Below are 23,074 nucleotides of genomic sequence, written 5' to 3' on the forward strand. Positions count from 1 at the left end.
CAAAGATAAATTTTTTCCAATAATATTTTGAATTAACTAAAGAAGCATCCAGATTTCTTGGTGAATCAATGAACCTTTACCATCTTTATCAAAAAATCTAATGTAAGCAAACAGGTCAATGCATACATCAATATACCATTCTTTAATTGTGTGGGTATCTGTTTAAAGTCATATGACAAAAGAATTATTTCCCATTTCCAAGCTCTGTTCAGCTTGACCGTAAAAGTGAAACTGGTCAATAACAATATGCAATGAATGAATGAAGTATAAGTAGACAGGAAAAATGTGGCTGAAAAGATTTAGGAACAAAATAGCATAATAAAGGAATTAATCTCAGCAAAGAATAATGTTATCAGCATATCTAAAGCTAAATGCAATAATCTCTAATGAAAAGATTAAAAGTATAACAATTAAGCTTACTATATAGCATGAATCTAAATTACTCAATATGGTTGAATTAAGCAGTATTTATTGTCTTATTATTTTGCCCAGCAATGTGCTTGCTCCACTGCTATAAGCCACACACGCAAAAAACATGTCCCTGCCCTGGAAGACACTTTATAGTATAGAAAAGAAAACCACATGTAAATTATTACAGTCTATCACAATAGAAACCATATTTTAAGTGCCAAACAAGTAAGATAAAGTCATAGCAGGGTATTTGCGACTTGACCAATATAGTTATTACAGGGGCGGTGGAATAAGATCACTATCAGACCTCACAGGAGTATCTGATGTTTCCGACTGGCCTGGCTATGGTGTGGTTTGGACTAAAGAAGCACAGCCGCGTTCACACTGAAGAATGGTAGCAGTAAGAGATTTGGGTTTTGTATGTCAAAGAAACATTACTAACATACACACTTATGCACACACCATTTATATACAAAGGAACTTTGTTTTGGTTAATAAACATTCAGTATCTGTTTTACCTTTTAATATAATGCACCAAAACTATTAGCAAACTGCTTTCCAAAGCTATGTAAGTTAAACTATTAAATTATAATGCAACGTGTGTGGGCGGAACCAGCTAGGTTTTCTAACTGACCAAAATTATGATGTATTTGCCTATACATCCACTCTGTAAAACTGTGCTGCAAGTATAGGCACACAGCCTCAAAAATCACATACACATGGAGTTTCATTGCTTTAATTTCATAATTTAGCTTCTATAATACTGTCTTAGAGTGATTTCTTAGTTGTCACCCTCTGTATCCATTCTTTCAACAAATTCTACCACTGTCTGAACAGCTCGTTGCAAATCCAAGTTTTCACCTGCCAGTGAACTTTAAAAAGTGAGTTTCCATACATAGAAACCATTTATATTATTAATGTAAGTACTATCAGTAGTGCTCTTAATCCGTTTCAACATATCATATGTTAAATGGACTGGTACAGGATGTTCCTGACCACCTACTGTATTTCACCTTTTCCCCCTATTTTAACATTTCTGAGATAAAGATGTATCTCACAATTAAAGGCACTTTATAAATGTGCTGAACAGACAGTAATTAAACACAGCTGCCACCGTTCATCCATGAGCTCAAGCATAATTGTTGACTGACCTTGTCATCAATTGAATTGTCTGCACTGTCAGTTTCATGCATGTTGAGTTTAACTACCTGCTAGATGTCTTAAAATATTACTTTGCAATTTAATATTGAAATGAAAACTTACCATGCACAAAGTTACAAAAATTGAGATTAGTAAATAAAATTTCATTACTGCTAATAACAATCCCAATTTCATGTTTTCTTGCAAAGCAACAAAGCGACTTATGGGATATGGTAACAGCCACAAGTAGAGGAAACTGTATTATGTTTTGCTACTGAGATACATGCTAAAGGACAGCCTATCACATGCCAAGCAACGGAAATGAAAGCAGAAGAAGTTGTCAAATCTCTGGAAATAGATAAAAGGTTTCCAAGCAATGAGTGGCTGGTATGACCAAATATAGACTGCACAAGCATACAGCATTTTCTTTCCTACTGCCCATAAAATAGTGCTGTGTCATCTTTTAAAGGCAACTCAGGTTCCATGAAGTAAGATTTAAAAAATTAGAACTCATCATTCTCAGTCCTTCCCAAGGTGGTGCGAGGATGGCACCACCATTCACTCAGTTACTAAAGTCAGAAACCTGGAATTCTTGACTCATCATTCCCAAAACATAAAAACAATTACATTCCTCATTATTACCTCTATTGCAACCACGGTGCAGGTACCATCACCTGGACATTGCATCAACCTAACTTTTCCTTCTTCCATTCCAACCCTCAGCACAATCCAATATTCACAGAGCAGGTAGAGCAGAAGTTCTCAACTTTGGCACTACTGACATTCTGGGCCAATAATCTTTTGCTGGAGGGGGCTTACTGAAGAATGTTTAGCAGCATCCCTGGTCTCTACCCACTAATGCCAGTAGCATACATCATCACTCCCCAGTCATGCCAATAAAAAATGTCTGCAGATTGCCAAATGTCCCCTGTAAAGCAAGATATAACCCATAGTTGAGAGTCACTAAACTAGAGGGAAGGATGTTGTTTAAATGCTTCCCTGCTTAAAACTCAATGGTTTCTCATTTTACACATAATAAAATCTACACACTTCTTATAGTCCCTGCTAACCCAAACATATCATACACAAGCCGGAATCTGGCCTACCCCTCTGGCCTCAGGTGAAGCCACAGTACTTCCGGTATTATGCTTGCTCCCTCCATTATCAACTCTCAGTTCCTAAAATACAACAGCCATTTCTGCTACAGAGATTTTGCACCGGCTCTTCCTTGTGCCTGGACCATTCTCCTCAGGTTTTGTGCAAGCTCAGCTTTAATTTAACATCCTCAAAGATGCCTTTCCTGACTGTATGTATCTCATTATTACCAATTATTACGGTACCTCAATCATTCCCTTCACAGCTTTTAACACAGTGTATGGTTATTTTGTTTACCTGATTATTGACTGTCTCTCACATGAAGACAAATACCTTGTCTGCCTTATTTCCAACATCTAGGCAAAATGAAATGAATGAACTTAACAGCTTGAGAACCTTAAGTACTAGATAAGCTGGTATCAATAACCTCAGCACCATTCCCCTCTCATTCCCCACCTATATTTATGATCATTCCCTTGAAGTGGAGAGGAGAAAGCTAAGAGAAGAGGAAGAGACTAACAAAGCCCTCATCCATAAAGTATCCTTGTCATCATCATGTTCTCTGAGGCATTGGGTGCAGATTAAATGACATATGTAATGAATCTAAAGCACTGGAAGGGTGTGAAAAACAGCCTATATTTAATAAATGATGGCTTTATATGTAAAGCCTCAAGCACAATGCCTACACAGATAACTGAAAAGTGACAGTTCTCTTGCCCCTTTTAATATCACTCTACCACCAGGGTTCACCTGGAATAGATCAGGAATGGAATTTTGTACCTCATAGATATACCTCTCCCCTTCTGGGCCTCCAGGAACCCAACATACCATACTAGGTGTAACATAGGTAAGTTAGTCACATGTGTATACTGACTAAGGAAAGCCAAGTATCTATTAACCAAAGCCAACTCATCACAAAACGGCTTCATAATTGTATTTCAGTTAGTTTCAATAAACAAAATAACCACATGAATATTCAGTTTCTGAACCCAGCTTTAAATTAAACTCAGGAAAGGTATAAATTACTGTTTAACAATATCAGTGTTGGTTACTAAAAATATCTAATACATCTAAGACAAATTTACTTACAGGAAATAAACCAGTAAGCTCTGCACAACTTCTAGCTAATAGTTAGAGCAAAATGAGTGATCTTAAATTCCTTTTTAAAATATTGCTTCTGACAGCATCCTGTATATGTATGGGGGGGGCGCCGGGGGGGTGGGGGTAGGGGGGTGGAATCTGAGGAAAGTGATTAAAGGAATATATTAAAAAGGGAACATAAAGGAAGCCAGACTGCCAGGGTCTGAATCCCCAGTTCTGCTAATTAACAGCTATGTGAATTCTGGAAAATCACTTAACTTCTCCATGTTTCAGTTTATCTGTAAACTGAAACTTAAAAATAGTGTCCACCTCATGGGGTTGTTGTATGGATCCCATAAGTTAATATATGTAAAATGCTTAGGTAGTACTGCTAACTATTAATGTTATTATACTGCTGTTATCGTTATTGATTCTTTGCATTATTATGGTTAGCAGATGCCATACTGGATAGCACATAAACAAAACATTTCCATCACTGCAGAAAGTTCTATTAAATAGCATTGTATCAGATTACCAGATAGTTAGAATGCCTGATGAGATAATGCACATATCTCTTCTAATTTTTCAGAAAGTGCTTTAAAAAAGGCACTCCAAACCCAAGTAGTCTTTAATAACCTTGACAAGTAAGAAGAATTTGGGTTTTGGTCCTATTTAACAGTCAAAGAAAAGAGAAGTGGTGAAGTAAAGAGAGGCTGTCTTTTATAAGGATCTCCATTCTATAAGATAACAAAAATGATTCTTTTATTTTCTGTCCACCTTATCCTACTAAACTCTCTCAGCAAAGACTATTATCTAGAAAAGGAATTCATTATTAATTATATTCAAATATAATTATCAACATATTAAGAAAACAAATTTGTGATGTTTCTATAACACAATAAACAGAAGATCTAGAGGTGGATCTAACAGCCCAATTTTAAAGCAATGCTTAGGATAAAGGATACTTTGTGATATCTGCAACATCTGTAATATGAAAATATTTTGATTTCTATTGGTAAGAAAGCTACGGTATTGCTCATACAACTGTGATTTGTTAGCTACATTCAAAATTAAAGAAAATGCGAAATCTCTCTTAGAGATTAGGGAAAATGAAAATATGATTATTTTCCCCTCTAAGTTTATGAATCCCAGGTTAAAAAAAATTGTTTGAGAGATTATAGAGTTTATTGCTTAAGACTTTATTATAGAGTTATAAAAACTTGGGACTCAAACCTACCACTTCCTAGCTAGGGAAAAGTACTTAAGCTCTCTACCTTATCTGTGAAATGTAATACCTATGCAATATTGTGGTGTTACTTATCATCATGCTACTGGACAAACTATTTGACACATTCTCAATAAACACATATTCTATTATAATCAGTAACCAAGCTCTGTCAGGTATGTACTTCGGAACCCTCTGTGCATCAGAAAGTCAGAGACTGATGTCAGTTGGTCTGGGGTAGATCCCAACCATTCTTTAGTTTATTTTCTATTTTGTTAAACTTCTTCTATGTATTCATTTTTAATTTTCCTGTTGTACTGGGTCTTCATCCCTGCGGGCAATCTTTCTCTGGTTGCAGCTGCCGGGGGCTACTCTTCGTTGCAGTGCGCAGGCTGCTCGCTGCAGGGCCTTCTCTTGGCGGCGGGCACGGGCTCTAGGTGCACAGGCTTCAGTGGCTGCAGCACATGGGCTCAGTAGTTTCGGCTTGAGGGCCCTAGAGCACAGGCTCAGAAGTGGTGGTTCACAGGCATAGCTGCCCCACGGCATGTGGAATCTTCCCAGACCAGGGACTGAATCAGTGTCCCCTGCATTGGCAGGCCGACTCCCATCCACTAAGCCACTAGGAAGTCCCATTCTTGAGCTTATGTTTAAAGCTCCCAGGTGATTCTAATGTGCAGTCACTGGCCAAAGGATAAAGTTCAACCTCTACTTTGGCACACTAGGCACTCTGGTCACTGCTTACAGCTCTATATTTTAATCTCTCTCTATAGATAACCCCAAGCCTCTTCACACACACTCAAACTAATGCTTCCTCAATAAGTGGGCTATAGCAGTGGCCCTCAAACTTCAGACTACATCAGAATCACCAGAAAGACCTGTTAAAACACAAACTGCTGGCCTCTACCTCAAGAATCTCTTGACAGAGTTGGACTGGGGTGAGAGCCAAGAATCTGTATCTCGAACAAGTTCTCAGGTAATGTTAATACTACTGGTGCAAGGAGCACAATTTAAGAACCACTGAGTTCTAGACCAGATCACTACATTATCCCTCTATTTTACCTCGAAAGCCATTCCATCTCCATCACCCACTCTTGCCAGGTTAACTTCTACTCTTCTTTCAAAACTTACATATGAATTTGTGTTCAGGAAGCACGTGCTCCTTCAACAAACCACTTCAAGGCATGTATTACCTATTATAAAACTTATCTGCCAAAAAAACACACTACAGAAAGTTCTTAATGGTACACTTATGCACAGGGTAGATATCTGCTACCATATGCAAGTTCTTTTCTAAGAATTGGGGGAAAGGGCCTCTGGGCAGGTGATAAGAAAATCATGAAAAAAGCAAATGGATAGTTGGTCAAGAAGAGTGAAATCTGGATTTCAGCCACGACCAAGCCCCTTGGCTGGAGCACCTTTAGGCAGAGCACCACCAATTCCATAACCAATCATGGCACCCCGGCACAGCACACCACTAGAGGACAAAGGAATAGCAAGCACTTTGACCAATCCTCAGTTTGAGAAAGGGAGAAATAGTGGGAGGAAGGAGCAATAAGGCTATTGGAAAAGGACTTTTGGAGGTTATCACAGCTAAGTTCTAAGTCTTAAATTCTCTGCTATCAGGGAGACAAGAACTGTGCTTTATGTCTTTATAACCAGAGTGTAAGGCACACTACAGATGTTCAATAAACGTCTGAATAACTCAAAATGACTAAATTATATGAAGACACTTGCTAATCTTTTTTACACCAAATAAAGAAGTAAACACCCATAGCTAAAACCAAAAACTGTTAAGTACTACCTAAATATTAACGTATTTGGTCTGTACACTAATCAGCTAGAGGAAAGCATGAATTATTCTAATAACCTGTTAGAAGATGAGACTAAGAAGCCTGCTGATAACACACTCAGACTTAACTAAAGTTTTTAAAATCAAAAATTTTGCATTACCTGATTCAGAGTTGATTTCCAGAGTTGATTTCCTCAATAGAGACTAAAAAATTTACAGAAATCTTGGAAACTAAGTCCAAGTCACAAATTTTACAATGAAGAAACTGAGGTTCAGAAAGTAGTGAGTCAAAGACACACAGCTATTTAGTGGCAAAGCTGTGATTAAAACTCAAGTCTCTAGCCCCACACTCATTTTTCTCTTATATCACATTCTCTTCACATTTATAAATTATTAAATATCCAAAACATTTTTTAAAGCTCAGATTAAACCAGGTTTTGCTTCCTGTACCCCATTTTTATAACAGGAAAAGCAGCCATCTGACCATCTTACTTTAAGAACTTATACTTTAAGAACTTTACTCTTGGTAAAGATTCATTCCTAGTCTCTTTGTTCGTGAAATTATACATGCAAAGCTATTTTTATTTTTTATAAATAAAAATCTTGATACAGCCATCGAATCTTCTCAATTACCAAGGAAGCATTACAATGGATTTCCAAGATGTATTACTTTCTAGAGAAAAAAAAGAGTCTGATTTTTTAAAATATATTTAACAATAAGTACAAAACTCTGGCTATAACCCTCATCTCTCTATTAACCTGAGAACCTCACCCTCTGACCACTCTCATTGACAGAGCTTATTGTTGAACTAGCTTTACGTACTAAGAAGAATCAGTTAGCTCTATGTGCTGGTAAGAACCAATTAATTAATAGTCCTTGCTTCTGGAAAATAATCTCATGATTTATCTGGATTTTAACTTTATTCACCTTTTAAATTTAACACTAATGTATTCACATACAAAACAGCATAGTCCAACAGTTAAAAGTTAACTTTTTAACTGATACATTAATCCATGAGGCATTAGTGACATTACACAGGTGAGAAAACTGAGGTTTAGAGAGGTTAAAGAATCTGCCCATGTGTACATATCCAGCAAAGAGATGAATTAGAATTTGACACCAGGAGTGTAACTCAGGCCAGGAAATCTCTTGGATGACAGACAATGGCTTTCTTACCCCTTCATTATGTGACAGTGCTTCCTTCAACTGAGAACGCACAAACTTTTTAACTATTCCCACAGTACAAAGCATACACCAGGGCATTTTCTTCCTGAAAATTAATTTAGGCTTTAACAATTAAGCAGAAGTTAGCTTAAGACATTCTTTAGCTTCTATATCTTGCATTTTCATAAGAATTTCTGCACATATACTACTTTGTACTGTCTCTACTAGAGAACAGAGAAAGCCTACCTCTCAGAACTCTAAATGAGATAGGAAAAAAAATAATAATAACCTAATATAATAGAACTGACAGAGCTTCAGGATAACTTCAGGGAAGATAACTTCAGGATAGCTTCAGGGAATCAGTTACCTCAAAAGAGGCAATCAGGTCATATTCATGCTTGACTATGTATAAAACACTTTTTTTTTGCTTCTCTAAAACTGAGCAAACAAGCAGTGGCATCTTAAACCTCTACCTGAACCTTCAAACCAACTCAACAATTATGAAGAGAAATCTTGCCAGAGGCTAAAAACAGTACAGGTAATACTTAACTACCAAAGTCAAGGAACTACCCTGAAAAACTCTTCTAACTCTTCCTGATACATTAAAAATGATCTACTTTGCGGGGGGAAGTGACAAGGAGAGGGGCATGTCCTCTTACCTCTGTACTTTATGCTTCGAAAGTATCCTGAACCTAATACTCTCACAACTTCCATGTATTATCCATATTAGCTTGGTTTGTTGCTTTGGGGGGGTTTGGTTTTTAAATCTCTCTCAATAGAACAGAAGCTGTTTTAAAAGCAAAATCTATGTATTAAACAACTTTGTATACTCACTACTAGTCATGGAGTAGGCACTCATAAATATTTATTGAAAGAATCTTAACTGGATTCCCATCACAGAGATAAGACAACTGAGGCCTCTAGAAATCAAAAAATCAAATGTTCTACTCAAGACTAACTGACTGTTATGTGATGAAAAAGGAAAGAAAACCAAATCTCTGTAAGATAAACTTCAAAATGCAAAAGATTTCAAACAGCATAAATAAGGCTGAGATAAAAACACCCTTTTGAGAGATTTAAATTGTGGGTTCTGAAAGTAAGCCTGGGGTTAAATCCTGACTCTCTCATTTATTAGTTGTGTGGCCTTGCAATAAGTAGTCTACAAAATACCATGGCTTATGAACCCCACCACTTACCAAACATCATTGTGCCAATAATATATCTGCAATAAATGAAAATACAAAGAGGGTGAAGATATCAGAAAGACCTCAAATAGATTCTACAGCTCAGTGTTTATTTCCTTTTTCTGTTTTTCCTTTCTTTGTGAGATGTATCAATTATATAGCATAACACATAAAATCTAAATAATAGTTTAAAGAATTATAAAGTGAGCACTCCATGTAACTACCACTAACATCAAGAATCAAAGGATTCTCTATAATGTGTCCCTCCCTCATCACAAACATGAGAGACTTAATCAAACCCAATAAACTTAACTAGTTAATTTAAGATTAAATAAATTTAACCTAACCTTTAAAACAGACAATAGCAATATAACTTCTTCACAGGGTTATTGCAAAATATTTACTGGTACACAGTAAATACTCAATGAGTGTTCCTTACACATACATTATAAGCCAGAACAAAGACATGAGGGAGGTGGAATAAAGTATGAAATCAATCTAGTGAGAGCATAAAACCCAGAGGGAAGTACAATGCAGAGACAGAGCTGGAAAGCTAGGCTGGGGCCATCTAAGAAAGAAAAGAAAAATATAAGCTACAAAGGGGAAATTGAGAAAATTCACTGGGCAGTTTTGAAAGAATTTTCCATGGGTCTCTTGTTTTTCTGCCTATCTTGAAAACAGAGACACCAAGTGTCTTTGATCCCATGTTTTCAAGTATATTTGTAGAGTGAATTATCTGGGAAAAGAGAAATACCATCTCCCTCAGAGAAAAGGAAAGGTATGCTTATAATCTATTATAAAGATACAAGTTTCTCTAAACTTGGGATTCCTCTTCTCAGACACAACCCAATACACATGTGGGTGTCACATCTTCACTCTACCGTGTACAAAGTGGGGCTCTAAGACCTGAAACTAACGCTAATGCTGTGGCTACTGTTATTGCTGTGGTGCACTGTTCATCTCCGACCAAGGAGTCTCATGACTCCATTAAACTGTAGTAGGTTAACTTGTTAGCAAGTCAAATCTCAGTAAAATCTTAGAACTTCCACATTTTTTGACACACATTAGTACACAATCAATGTTCAATCAAACTGAGAGATGCCATTTCCATACTGTCAGAATGGATTTTAAAAAAAGCAAAACTATAAGCTGCCTTCTAGAGGGGCATTTTAAACACAAAGAAAAATTTAAAGTAACTGGATAGAAGAAAATACACTACAGAAACAATAAGCTCAAGAAAATTAGAGTGGCTGTTAACTGAATGTGCCTAGTAACAGAGCTTCAAAATACAGAGGCAAAAAGCAACAAAATTAAGGGAGAAATAGGTAATTCCACAGTCACAGTTAGATATTTTAACATCCCTCTCAGCAAATGATACAACTGGACAAAAAAAAAGGAAAAACAAAAAAACAGTAGACACAAATGATTTGAAAAATGCTACCAAAACACCTGAATCTAAATGATATTTACAGAATAGTACACCATACAACTGCAGAACACGTATTTTTTTTCAAGTGTGAAAGGTATATTTATCAAGATAAACCACATAATGAACCATAACTCAAGGTTATATACATTTGAAAAGATTAAAATTATGCAACGTATATCTCAAGCCTCAAAATGAAACTGTTAGAAATCAATAAAAAGATATCTAAAATAACCCCAAATATTTGAAAATTAAACAAAACCCTTTTTAAATAATCCCTGGGTCAACAAAGAAATCACAAAGCAAGCTAGAAACTATTCCAAAGTAAATGATAATAAGAATATCAAAATCTGTAGGCAACTGCAGTGCTTGGAAGAAAATCTAGAGCTTTGCATATTTAAATTAGAAAACAAGAAATGTCTGAAATCTCTGACCACTTCAAGAAGCTAGAAAAGGAAAAGCAAAATACATGGGGGAAAAAAAATTATAAACAGGAAAAAAGATGAGAGAGAAAAGATAAATGGAGAAAACCAGCATTGTTATTTTTGAAAGGATATACAGATAAACCAAGAATTAGACTGGTCAAGGAAAAAAAGAACACATTAATAACATCAGAAATTAAAGAGATATCGACATAAGTCCTACAAACATCCTAAAGACGACAAGTTCAGTTCAGTCACTCAGTCGTGTCCGACTCTTTGCCACCCCATGAACCGCAGCACACCAGGCCTCCCTGTCCGTCACCAACTCCCGGAGTTGACCCAAACCCATGTTCATCGAGTCGGTGATGCCGTCCAACCATTTCATCCTCTGTCGTCCCCTTCTCCTCCTGCCCTCAATCTTTCCCAGCATCAGGGTCTTTTCCAATGAGTCAGCTCTTCGCATCAGGTGGCCAAAGTACTGGAGTTTCAGCTTCAACATCAGTCCTTCCAATGAACACCCAGGACTGATCTCCTTTAGGATGGACTGGTTGGATCTCCTTGCAGTCCAAGGGACTCTCAAGAGTCTTCTCCAACACCACTATCCAAAAGCATCAATTCTTCGGCACTCAGCTTTCTTTATAGTCCAACTCTTACATCCATACATGACCACTGGAAAAACCATAGCCTTGACTAGACGGACCTTTGTTGGCAAAGTAATGTCTCTGCTTTTCAATATGCTGTCTAGGTTGGTCATAACTTTCCTTCCAAGGAGTACTCGTCTTTTAATTACATGGCTACAGTCACCATCTGCAGTGATTTTGAAGCCCAGAAAAATAAAATCAGCCACTGTTTCCACTGTCTCCCCATCTTTTTGTCATGAAGTGATGGGGCCAGATGCCATGATCTTAGTTTTCTGAATGTTGAGCTTTAAGCCAACTTCTTCACTCTCTTCTTTCACTGTCATCAAGAGGCTCTTTAGTTCTTCACTTTCTGCCATAAGGGTGGTGTCATCTGCATATCTGAGGTTATTGATATTTCTTCTGGCAGTCTTGATTCCAGCTTGTGCTTCATCCAGCCCAGTGTTTCTCATGATGTACTCTGCATATAAGTTAAATGCAGAGTTCATTTAGTACCTTCAACAACACTTATTTATTATCTCACACTTTATATAAGTAAGAAATCTGGGTACTTGGTAGCGGGGCTTTCTGTTCAACATCTCATCTGGCAAAAATCAAGATGTTGACTGTGTTCGCTCAGTTCTTATCTGAGACTTAGGACCTTCTTCCATGCTCACTACTTGTTGGCAGAATTTCCTTGTGACTATATGACTGGAGTCACCATCTTCTTTCTAGCTGTTGGCAAGACTTTCTCAGTTCCTTACCACATGTTCCTATAGGCATTTTCACATCATGGCTTTTTGCTTTCATCTAGGCAAGCAAGTGTAAGTTGCTCTGGCTTCCTCTGTCTTTGTCCTCTGGACTCCCTCAGGAGACTCCTTTTAAAAGCTGATCTAATTAGATCAGACCTACTCAGGATGATCTTCTTTTTGATGAACTCAACTGATTAGGGACCTTAAGTACATATGCAAAAATCTATTTGCCATATAACAATCACAGGAGTGATATCCCATTATAATCACAGGTCTCTTCCACACTGGAGGCTTGCTTATGAGGGTGAGTCACTGTGGTCTGTTAGAATTTTGCTTGCCATGGGGACAGAAGTATCTTTACAATTTAGAATCTTTATGTACAAGAAGACCACTTAGGCAAAGCAGTAACCCCACTTGATAAGTTTACTCACACTTGTTTTGTCTTCATGCTTTTTCCTCTTTATATTTCCTGGTACCTCAGTTAAAGTGCCTCCCTCTACAAAAAGATTTTATTGCATATAGAGGAAATTAAAAGTTAAATAGAAAGGCAAAAAAAAAGGGCAGTGGAGATTATGTAATTCTCATTATTGCTCAATACCTATTGTTTTACTCATTTTAGGGATGAGATTGAATCTCATGGAAGTTAAGAAATTTAAATGACTAAGATCACCCTCCTATTAAGTGGCAGGTAGATTCATAAACTTATTACATCAGACAGTTGCTGTGGTATGATTGGTCCAGCTGCTTATGAAGAGAGAATTATGAAAAAGAATAATTATTTTAAATGGAGTATAGGTATTGAAAAGTGTTAGTTGCTCAACCATGTTGAGTAGGTTAGTTGCAAACCTACTCTTTGCAACCCCATGGACTGTAGCCCACCAGGCTCCTCTGTCCATGGAATTCTTCAGGCTTGAATACTGGAGTGGGTTGCCATTTCCTTCTCCAGGGGATCTTCCCTACCCAGGGATCGAACCAAGGTCAATTGGTGGACAAAGAGGGGAGAAAAAATTGGTCATGGTATATTGGAGGTTTCACAGTCTAAGAAGCAAAATATCTTCAGAACAAGGCATTTAGGACAGTTTTAGTTAAGAATAAGATTTAGAGACTATAACCAGGAGTTAAAATTGTTCAGGAGATATAGCTAAATTTCTTAATAGAGAGGTGATAAAGTCAGGGCTTGGTAGATCTTTGTTAGCTGAATTAAAATATAAGTCTCTAGAATTTATATGATCCTTGCTACTGTGACATTGTAGGGAAAAGAAGGAGGCAGAGAACTAAGAGGATGCTCTTGCATAAGCCTAGGAAAGAGATGATTCTTGAGGTGGGAATAAGGATGTGTCTACAGAGAAGAAAGGATCAGTTTTCTGTCATTTTGGTAGTCAAGAGGACAGGATCCCAACTTTCTGGGTTTTAGTGCTGAGAGAAACCTTGTTGTTGACAAATGTGATTCTTTTTCATTGAGCTTTAAGTAGGTCATAGGCCAGTTGGTTTTATAGAATCTTTTCTCTGTACACTAATTCACACCTTATTGCTTCTTTCAAGTTTCTTCCCCTTCCTTTTCTGTGTTCTTGCCAGTTAGTGCTTAAACGACAGTCAGTCCTACCTTCTTTATAAATATACATTCCTTTGTGCTATGAGCCTAAATGATGCACTAGTTAGTCCTCCAAATTTCTCTATAGAGTTTTGCTGCAATTAAACAGCTCTATAGATGGCTTTTAAGTTACTAGAAGCCCAAAGTTACAAAAACATTTTATGTTGTGATCCAGTACAAACACACACACTGGAAGTAACACCTAACCTTTATATAGTACATGCTGATATATTATACATATATTTGAAACTAAGAATGCTGGTTGCAGCTCACCTATGCGATTTACAGCAACCCTTTCACTTGGCTGAATTATAATCTCATTGGTAATTGGAAGAGTGTAAAGTAAAACCAAACCATAAGAAATCATTTCACTTCCATCAGATTGGCAAATACTAAAAATTCTGATAATAGCGAGTGTTGTGAGAACGTGGGGAAATTAACCTACCACTTTTGGAGGGACATAGTCATTTTGTAAAAGAAAGTGACTTTTGTAGTAGTAGAATACATGTACCTTAACCTAGTAATTATGTTTTTGTCTTTTTATTACTAATGAGAGAAATTCTTGTATGCTGGGATATGTGAACAAAAATGTTTGCAATAGCCAGAATTTAGCAACAAAGGGTTCATCATTCTACCACTGTTTTTCAAATACCACTGGTGATTTTCAGATGATAAAATAATCTTGATTTGTAGGATAACCTCACCTGGTCACAGTGTATTATCTCTTTTATATTTAATGTTCTGCTAGAATTTGGGGATTTTTTTTCATCAGCAATATTATTTTGTAGTTTTCTTTTGTTGTAATGTCTTTGTCAGGTTTCAGTATTTGGATTATGATGTTCTCAAAAGTATGGGAGGTGTTCCCTCTACTTACTGAAAGAACTTGTCCAGTGTTCCTTGACTGGTAGAAATCATCAGTGATACGGTTTGGACTTAAATTTTTTTCTTTTTTTGTAGGGAGACTTTTAGTAAGTTCGAATTCTTTTTTGTTTTTAATTGGACATAGATTTTGTTTCATCTTATGTCAGTTTTGGTGTATTTTTAAAGAAGTTTGTTGACATTAATTGTGTTGGAGAAGACTCTTGAGAGTCCCTTGGACTGCAAGGAGATCCAACCAGTCCATCCTAAAGGAGATCGATCAGTCCTGGGTGTTCATTGGAAGGACTGATGTTGAAGCTGAAACTCCAATACTTTGGCCACCTGATGCGAAGAGCTGACTCATTGGAAAAGACCCTGATGCTGGGAAAGATTGAGGGCAGGAGGAGAAGGGGACGACAGAGGATGAAATGGTTGGGACGGCATCACCGACTCGATGAACATGGGTTTGGGTCAACTCCGGGAGTCGGTGATGGACAGGGAGGCCTGGTGTGCTGCGGTTCATGGGGTGGCAGAGAGTCGGACACGACTGAGCGACTGAACTGAAGCTACTAAATCTGTGGTACCTCGCTCGCTATACATAAAAAGAAAAGTAATACAATCCAACGGAGAAGGCAATGGCAACCCACTCCAGTACTCTTGCCTGGAAAATCCCATGGACGGAGGAGCCTGGTAGGCTGTGGTCCATGGGTTGCTGTAAGTCGGACACTACTGAGCGACTTCATGTTTCACTTTCGTGCTTTGGAGAAGGAAACGGCAACACTCCAATATTCTTGCCTGGAGAATCCCAGGGAAGGGGGAGCCTGGTGGGCTGCTGTCTATGGGGTCACACAAGAGTCGGACACAACAGAAGCGACTTAGCAGCAGCAATACAACCCAAAAATTTTCCTTTTAGTGATGAGGAAAGTAAGGCTGCAAGAGCGACACCCCAAAGATCAAAAACCTAGGAAAAGTTTAAAATAACTTCATTCCCGGGTTCTTTTCCTACCACAGCCCCCTTAAGGCTTTAAGAGAGTCATTTAAATCAACAGTACTTGTATACTGTGTTCAAAGGAAGCAATTCCAGCAACATTTTCCATATGGAATAAAATAACAATTTTCCATATTTCACATCTATTTAAATACCCCTAAGTTTTGCCAGAATATCAAAACCAAAGTGGATACTGAGGAATTTCCAATCAAAGTAGCTTGGTTGTTAAAATGACCATTGATAGACCACCGGAGTAAATTTAATGTACGTTTTGAAATATAAAGAAAAAATTGTAGCAAAACTCTTTGTCGGTTTTTCCAGTACTTTATTTAGACAGCAAACTACTTGTGTTACAACTATTCTCAAAGACTGAAAGCAAGTACACAACCTTCCCGAACTTTTCGCTATTTCCTCCCTGGTGCAAATTTTTTTAGCCCGAAATTTTCCATACAGTATGAGTACAAGGTACACTACTCAATACAATACACAAGTTGTTTTTATTTTCACTGTTCTGAATCTTTATTTTTCTAAGTGCTTCACCATCAGAATTTGCAATTTTCTTAAAAAGGCACATGAAAATCTAAAAGATGGAGTCAAATACCACGTAAGTCACAAATCACACAAGTTTCTTTATGCCATGTCAAATACTTTCATAAACACCACGTTCGCGGAGATGGAAAAAAAAAACTCCTTTCTAGTCACAACCACGAGAATAAACTATACACATCATCTTAACATCGACTAACAGCAAATAATTCGCTATCGTCGCATACAAACAGCGTTGTTTTGAATCTATAAGTGTCCAAAACCATCCCCCGCTTTACACTCCCGGGGCACGATTCTCTGCAATATGAAGAGAATCGGTTAACATTTCAAATGTAGGTAGACGAGGTGACGTGACAATCCTAAAACCTGAACATTTCTTAGTCCCCACAACACACAAGAAGCACCCAGTCTGGACTCTCCAATCGAGGCCCAGGTTCAACTCCAAGCACTCCCGTTTCCCAGCTCTTCACCCCGCCCCCACCCCGAGAAAGGAGGGAAAACAACTTTTATTGGCCTCGTCTCCCGGGGGGCTGGAAAACTAGCGGGGCAGTGCTCCGGCCTGGACACGTTTCACAAGGAGGCCTCCGTCGGGGGCGGGGAGGGCAGATAGCGGGAAAGCCCGGCTTTGACGTCCCCTCTGCCCCTGGCGCCAGCCCCCCGCTCCTCCCCACTGAGAAGAGGCCTGGGCCGGTCGCCTCGCCGAGCGACCCCCAGGCCCCTCAGCCGAGGCGAGCTCGTTGTCATGTGACGACGCCGCCGCCGCTAAAAGACCGGAGAAACGCAGGGCGGCGGATGGCATTCGCACCAGCCCGCCTCGGCCCGGTCCCGCCGGGCGCGGGCGAGTCCCGAGAGTCCGGGCGGGGGGGGCGGAGGGCGGGCTTGGCGGCGGGCCCCAGCGCGCCACAAAGGCTTCCGCGCCCGTCGCCGTAGTGCCCGAGCGGGCGGGGGCACAATTTTCGGGGCCCGCGGGAGGGGTGCGGAGCGACTAGGGTTCCGGGGTGCCCGCCGCGCCCACAGCCGTCCCCGCTGGCGCCCGGACGGCCGGCGACCGCCGCGCCCCGCACAGGCCTGCGCGGCCTCCCTCCCCCGCGCGGGGCCCGCGCCCGGCCCGCCCGCTCTCCGCTCGCGCTCTCTCGCTCTCGCCCGGCCTCCATCTTGGATCGGCGCTTCCAGCCCCCGCGCCGCTGCCGCCGCATTCCCCCTCTTTCCCGCCCCCCGCCGCCGTCGCCGCCGCCCGCGCTCACCTCAGCTGCCCATCCGGGCACCGCCGGCCGTCGACCTAGTTTCCCCCCAAAAGTCTCCGGTGTGTTATTCCCGATGTGGGGGGGTTGTTACGGGGTGGTCGCCGGGGGTTCGGGAGCGGGGGCCGCGCCTTCAACGGAGCTGCAATCCTAACCCGCCATCTGGTGGCATTTTCCACACGCCAATGGCGCCGCTGCAGACTTGGGTCCGGACCGCCCTCTGCTGGCCGCGGTGCTTACTGCCTCGCTGACGGGACGGGCCTGCCCGGAAAGGGGAGGGAGTAGAGGCGCGAGCTGGGGGCCGCGGCGGGGACGCGCGCGAACGCTTCCCTGTGGGGATTGCGCGCACGCGCACCAGCGGGGCGGGAAACGTGGCCGCTGCGTGGCGGCCCGGCCCCCGCACGGAGCGCTGGCCCAGCTCAGCCAATCGCAAGCGGCGGATCCCTCTCCGTGAGGGGGCTGTGGACGGTTCGTGGGCCGCCCGAGGCGGGCGGAAGGATGGCTGCGGTGGCGCCTGCGCGCCCCGCTGGCTGAGTTGCCGCCCGCCATTTTTGGAGCTTTTCCGAGACTTGGGAGGGAAACCCGCCCCTGGCCCCTTCACCGCGGCCCCTCCCCAGGTCGCGGGACTAGCGCACCCCCGCAGCCCCGCCCGGCCCTGCTGCCCTCATCTGCCGCCTCTGCAGAAAAGCGGAGGGGTGGCAAACGCAAAACCCTGCTCCCGCCACTCGTGGTGTTAACCAAGGCCTCGGAGCTTAGCATTGTACGAGCGATTTATTGTGTGATGTTGACGAGGTGCTTTCGCGGGCGAGAGTGAAAAGGTTTTGAGAGCTGCTTGGGACCTCCCTCGCCGAGCATCTAGACGCAACACTCCGCGCCCCAGGCCGACTGGCGTCGTCACTGCCTCTAAAAGCAGATCCTTTCCGTGGTGCCGGCTTTGCATAAGGCGGCAGCATTGGCTAGTTAGTGAGAAAAGAATGTAAGTAGATTGAGAAAATGTAGCCTCCGCTTTGGAATCAGATTTCTCCTTCCACAGCCTAGGACTACTCTCAGTAGCTCTGAAATGGACGGGAGAATCCTAGCCGTTTAGCTGCCAAAAGGGAAACAATTGACTAACGTGAGATCCTGACCAAATATGCCTTTGAATGTCGCCTTTTCCCTATTCTTCCCTCCCCCCGACCCCCACCTCCCTGCCTCTGCCTGATCGTGGCTCCTATCTTTCACCCACTCAAAACTTTGAATACAAAAGTGAATCCTTAATCTCCCAGGTCATCAGCCCCATTTATGACTGAATTCTCTTGTTACTGTAGCCAGCCAGCTCTATTTCTGTATTGCTTTAGAATCGCTCTACTCCTTTATAGTCTTAAGGGCCAGTCTCCAATAAATTATCCCTATTTCTGATTTCTCTCTCAAAGGTCACACTGTGTGGTTTTTTCACTGGAGGAAGCCCCAGTTCTACCTGGTTGGCTATGAAGTCGTGACTGCACTCCCACTTTATATATATACTCATATATATATATATATTAACTCATCTTTGGGTGAATTCCTGTTGTATTCTCTACAGACTGTTTCTCATTTTCCTTGTTAAGGTGCCAGTCCCAATCCATACTAATAGATAGAATCATCTGGATAACAAGGATCAGAGCCATGGAATACCAGTTTGATAGTCTTTCCATCTTAAAATACTTGTTGACATGCCATGTTCATGACCTTTCAAATTCTCACCAAATTAACCCATTCTGCCCCTCGCCTTCTCTCCAAAATTAGTGCTTCTTCCAGGACTACCTATGTCGTCCATTCCTGTTTCCTCCTTCCACCACTACTTTCCTAGGATCTTATATCTTCAGTATCTTAGCCATTGGCTTCTCTGTTTTTCAACAGTTTCCAAGGGCTTTTTAAAAATTTGTACTACTACCTCCAGTTACTATAATATCAACCTTCTTTTCACTGTCACATTTCTTAGAGGAAGTAGTCTTCTGCTTTCACTTCCACCTTATTCCTGACCTTTTATCAATCTAACCCATAATGGCAAACTGAATTTACACTTTAAAGTCACACAAGTTCTAACTTCCAACCATTTTCTCATCCTCTTTTTCTTGGCACACCCAATCCTTATCCCCTTCTTGAAACCCTGTGCCCCTCTTTTTAAGACAATTCCTGGAATCTACAACCTACCTAGTTTTCTGGTCTTTGTATTCCTTTGCTAGTGCCTCCTCTTTCTTCCAGCCCATAGGTCAGCTCTTAGCTCTCTGTGGTGTTCTCTACTACATTATTGCCCTCCAAAAGTCTCTTTAAATTACTATCTGTTCCTGATTTTTCCTTAGCATTCCTCATATTCAGCCTTCTTGCCAGGAAGCTCCAGTGCAAAATTCAACATTTAAAATAATGCATCTTTCTTATTCAAGTTTCTGATTCCTCTTAGTAGCTTTGTAATATCAGATACATTCAACTTTTATCTATTTGATAAGATAAAGTAAAAGTCATTCAGTCATCTAACCCTATTGACTGTAGTCCATGGAATTCTCCAGGCCAGAATACTGGAGTGGGTAGCCTTTCCCTTTTCCAGGGGATCTTCCCAACCCAAGGATGGAACCCAGGTCTCCCACATTGCAGGTGGATTGTTTACCAGCTGAGCCAAAAGGGAAGCCCAAGAATACTGGAGTGGGTAGCTTATCCCTTCTCCAGCGAATCTTCCCAACCCAGGAATCGAACCGGGGTCTCCTTCATTGCAGGCAGATTCTTCACCAACTGAGCTATCAGGGAAGCCCAAGATAAAGTAGAAAGTTTAAGTTTAATCGCTTAGTCATGTCCGACTCTTTGCGACCCCATGAACTGTAGCCTACTAGGCTCCTCCGTCTGTGGGATTTTCCAGGCAAGAGTACTGGAGTAGGTTGCCATTTCCTTCTCCAGAGGATCTTCCCAACCCAGGGATCAAACCCAGGTCTCCCACATTTAGGCAGATGTTTTACCTCTGAGCCACCAGAGAAGTCTATAGGTCCTATAACAAGTTGACTTTGTTGCAGAACCATATGTTTCCCAGGAGCCCCTGCTTTCATGAAATTCTTAACCAAGAGTCCAAAGATCTCAGTTTTCAAATACCACAATTTTCATTAACAGCTTCAAGTTAGAGGTATGAACAAAAATGTCAAAAAGAATACCTGGAACTAGTGTGGATAGAGCTAAGGATTCTTCAGTATTATTTGGGGTAGGGAGTAAAGTATCAATAGAACAAACATTTGCTTAGTCCAAGTTTCTTGGTGCCCTTTGGAATTTCTACCTCATCATTAATTTCAAATGACCTGAAATGAGGCCTGACCCACTTTGAAGATTCAGGTTGGTAGGTTAGTTGTCTAAAGAAGCAGCTCATGCCTATTAGACTTTTGTTTCAACTCAAATATCTTAGCCAATCTGGTCCAAAAGTATATAATACATAAAATACTAAATTTGAAAGTTATTATTATAAATTTTTAATTGCATTACAGAATTACATGTAGATGTAATATAAATGCTTTACAGAATAAATCGTTAACATTTATTAACCAACAATGTGAAGAACTTTGCCTTATAAAAAGCTAACTTGTGGCTATTTAGATGGCAGAACTCCTTTTAAATTTTGGCTGAACTTACATCTTTTTCCTTTCTGGATAATTTTAGTATGAAGAATATTTCAAAGTTATTCCATTGACCTTAGAGTCCTGCTTAAAGTAAAAGACATTCAGCCAACTTGCTTCATGACAGTAATGATTGCATTCCTTTCACAGAAGCCTTTTTTTTTTAATGACTTTTTTTTAGAGCACTGTTAGGTTCACAACAAAATTGAGCATGCACATATGTATAACCTCCCCTGTAATCAACATCATTCACCAGAATGATACAGTTGTTACTGAGGATAAACCTATACTGACACATTATAATCACTCAAAGTCCACAGGCAATTCCCTAGGGTTCACTGTTAGTATTGTACTTTCTGTGAGTTTGGACAAATGTGTAGTGACATACATCCATCATTATAATAGTTTTTTGTTTTTTTTTTTCATTGCCCTAAAAATCCTCCATGCTCTGTGTATTCATCCCTCCTCTTCCCTCATCCCTGGCAGTCACTAATTTTTATTGTCAAATGGATAGGTTGCCTTTTCAGTGGCTTCTCTCACTTTGTAATATGCATTTTAGCCACTTCCATGCCTCTTCCATGTCTTTGGATGGTTTAATGGCTCATTTCTTTTTAGAGAATAATTCATTGTCCAGATATACCACAGTCTTATTTATTCATTCACTCACACACACGTACTGGGGGACCTGTTGTTTGCTTCCATGTTTTGGCAATTATGAATAAAGTTCCTGTGGACTTCCACAGGAAGTCACTGGAAGCCACTTCCAGTGGCTAAGTGGTAAAGAATCTACCTGCCAAGTCAGGAGATGCAGGTTCAATTCCTGGGTCAGAAAGATCCCCTGGAGAAGAAAATGACAGCTCATTCCAGTATTCTTGCCTGAGAAATCCCATGGACAGAGGAGCCTGGTGGGCTACAGTCCATGGGTCACAAAGAATCAGGCACAACTGAGTCACTAAACAACAACAACAAACATTCTATATAGGTCTTTCTGCAGACATAAGTTTTCAGCTCCTTTGAGTAAATACCAAGGAGTGTGATCGCTGGATCACATGGTAAGAGTATCTTTAGTTTTGCAAGACACTGCCAAACTGTCTTCCAAAGTGGCAGAACTATTTTGCATTCCCACCAGCAACGTAAAAGAGTTCCTGTTGCTCCATATCCTCATCAGCATTTGGTGTTGAAAGTGTTCCAGATTCTGGCCATTCTAATCAGTATGTTGTGATATCTCATTGTTGCTTTAATTTGGACTTCTCTGATGGCACATTCTGTAGAACACCTTTTCGTATGCATATTTGCCATTGTGTGTCTTCTTTGGTGACATACCTGTTAAGGTCTTTGGCTCATTTTTAAGTTGGGTTGTTTGTTTTTTTAGAGCTGAGTTTTAAAAGTTTTTTGTATAACAGTCTTTTATCAGATATGTCTTTTGCAAATATTTTTTCCCAGTATGTGGCTTGCCTTCTGATTCTCTTGTCATTGTCTTTTCCAGGGCAGAAGTTTTTAATTTTATGAAACTCCAACTTATCAATTATTTCTTTCATGGATTGTGTCTTTAGAATTGGGTAATACATAAAAAGGTATCACCCTACCTATGGTCATTTAGATTTTCTCCTAAGTTATCATCTAGGAGTTTCATAGTCTTGCATTTTGCGTTTAGGTATATGATCCATTTTGAGTTAATTTTTATGAAGGATCTAAGACCTGTGTCTAGATTCTTCTTTTTTGGGGATGTGGGTATACAGTTCTTCCAGCAACATTTATTGAAAAAACTATCTTTACTCCACTGTATTACCTTTGCTCCTGTGTCAAAGATCAGTTGATTATATTTATAGGAGTCTACTTCTGGGCTCTCTGTTCTCTTCCATTGATCTATTTGTCTATTCTTTCATGAGTATCACAGCTGTCTTAATTACTGTAGCTTAATATTAAGTCTGTAAGT

At 40.3% G+C, this 23,074-nt stretch overlaps 1 protein-coding gene across 1 annotated transcript in view; it reads right to left on the reverse strand.

Annotated features, from left to right (window-relative positions):
* The window catches only part of STAG1 (STAG1 cohesin complex component), a 504,547-nt gene extending 486,795 nt beyond the window's left edge, over positions 1–17,752 (reverse strand). Inside the window, exon 1 of the mRNA XM_061167655.1 lies at positions 17,534–17,752. The gene's annotated coding sequence lies outside the window, so the exon portion shown is untranslated. The remainder of the gene's footprint in view (positions 1–17,533) is intronic.
* Positions 17,753–23,074: the final 5,322 nt, after the last annotated feature.

This window comes from Dama dama, chromosome 19, assembly GCF_033118175.1.
Source record: "Dama dama isolate Ldn47 chromosome 19, ASM3311817v1, whole genome shotgun sequence".
NCBI classification, from domain to species: domain Eukaryota; kingdom Metazoa; phylum Chordata; class Mammalia; order Artiodactyla; family Cervidae; genus Dama; species Dama dama.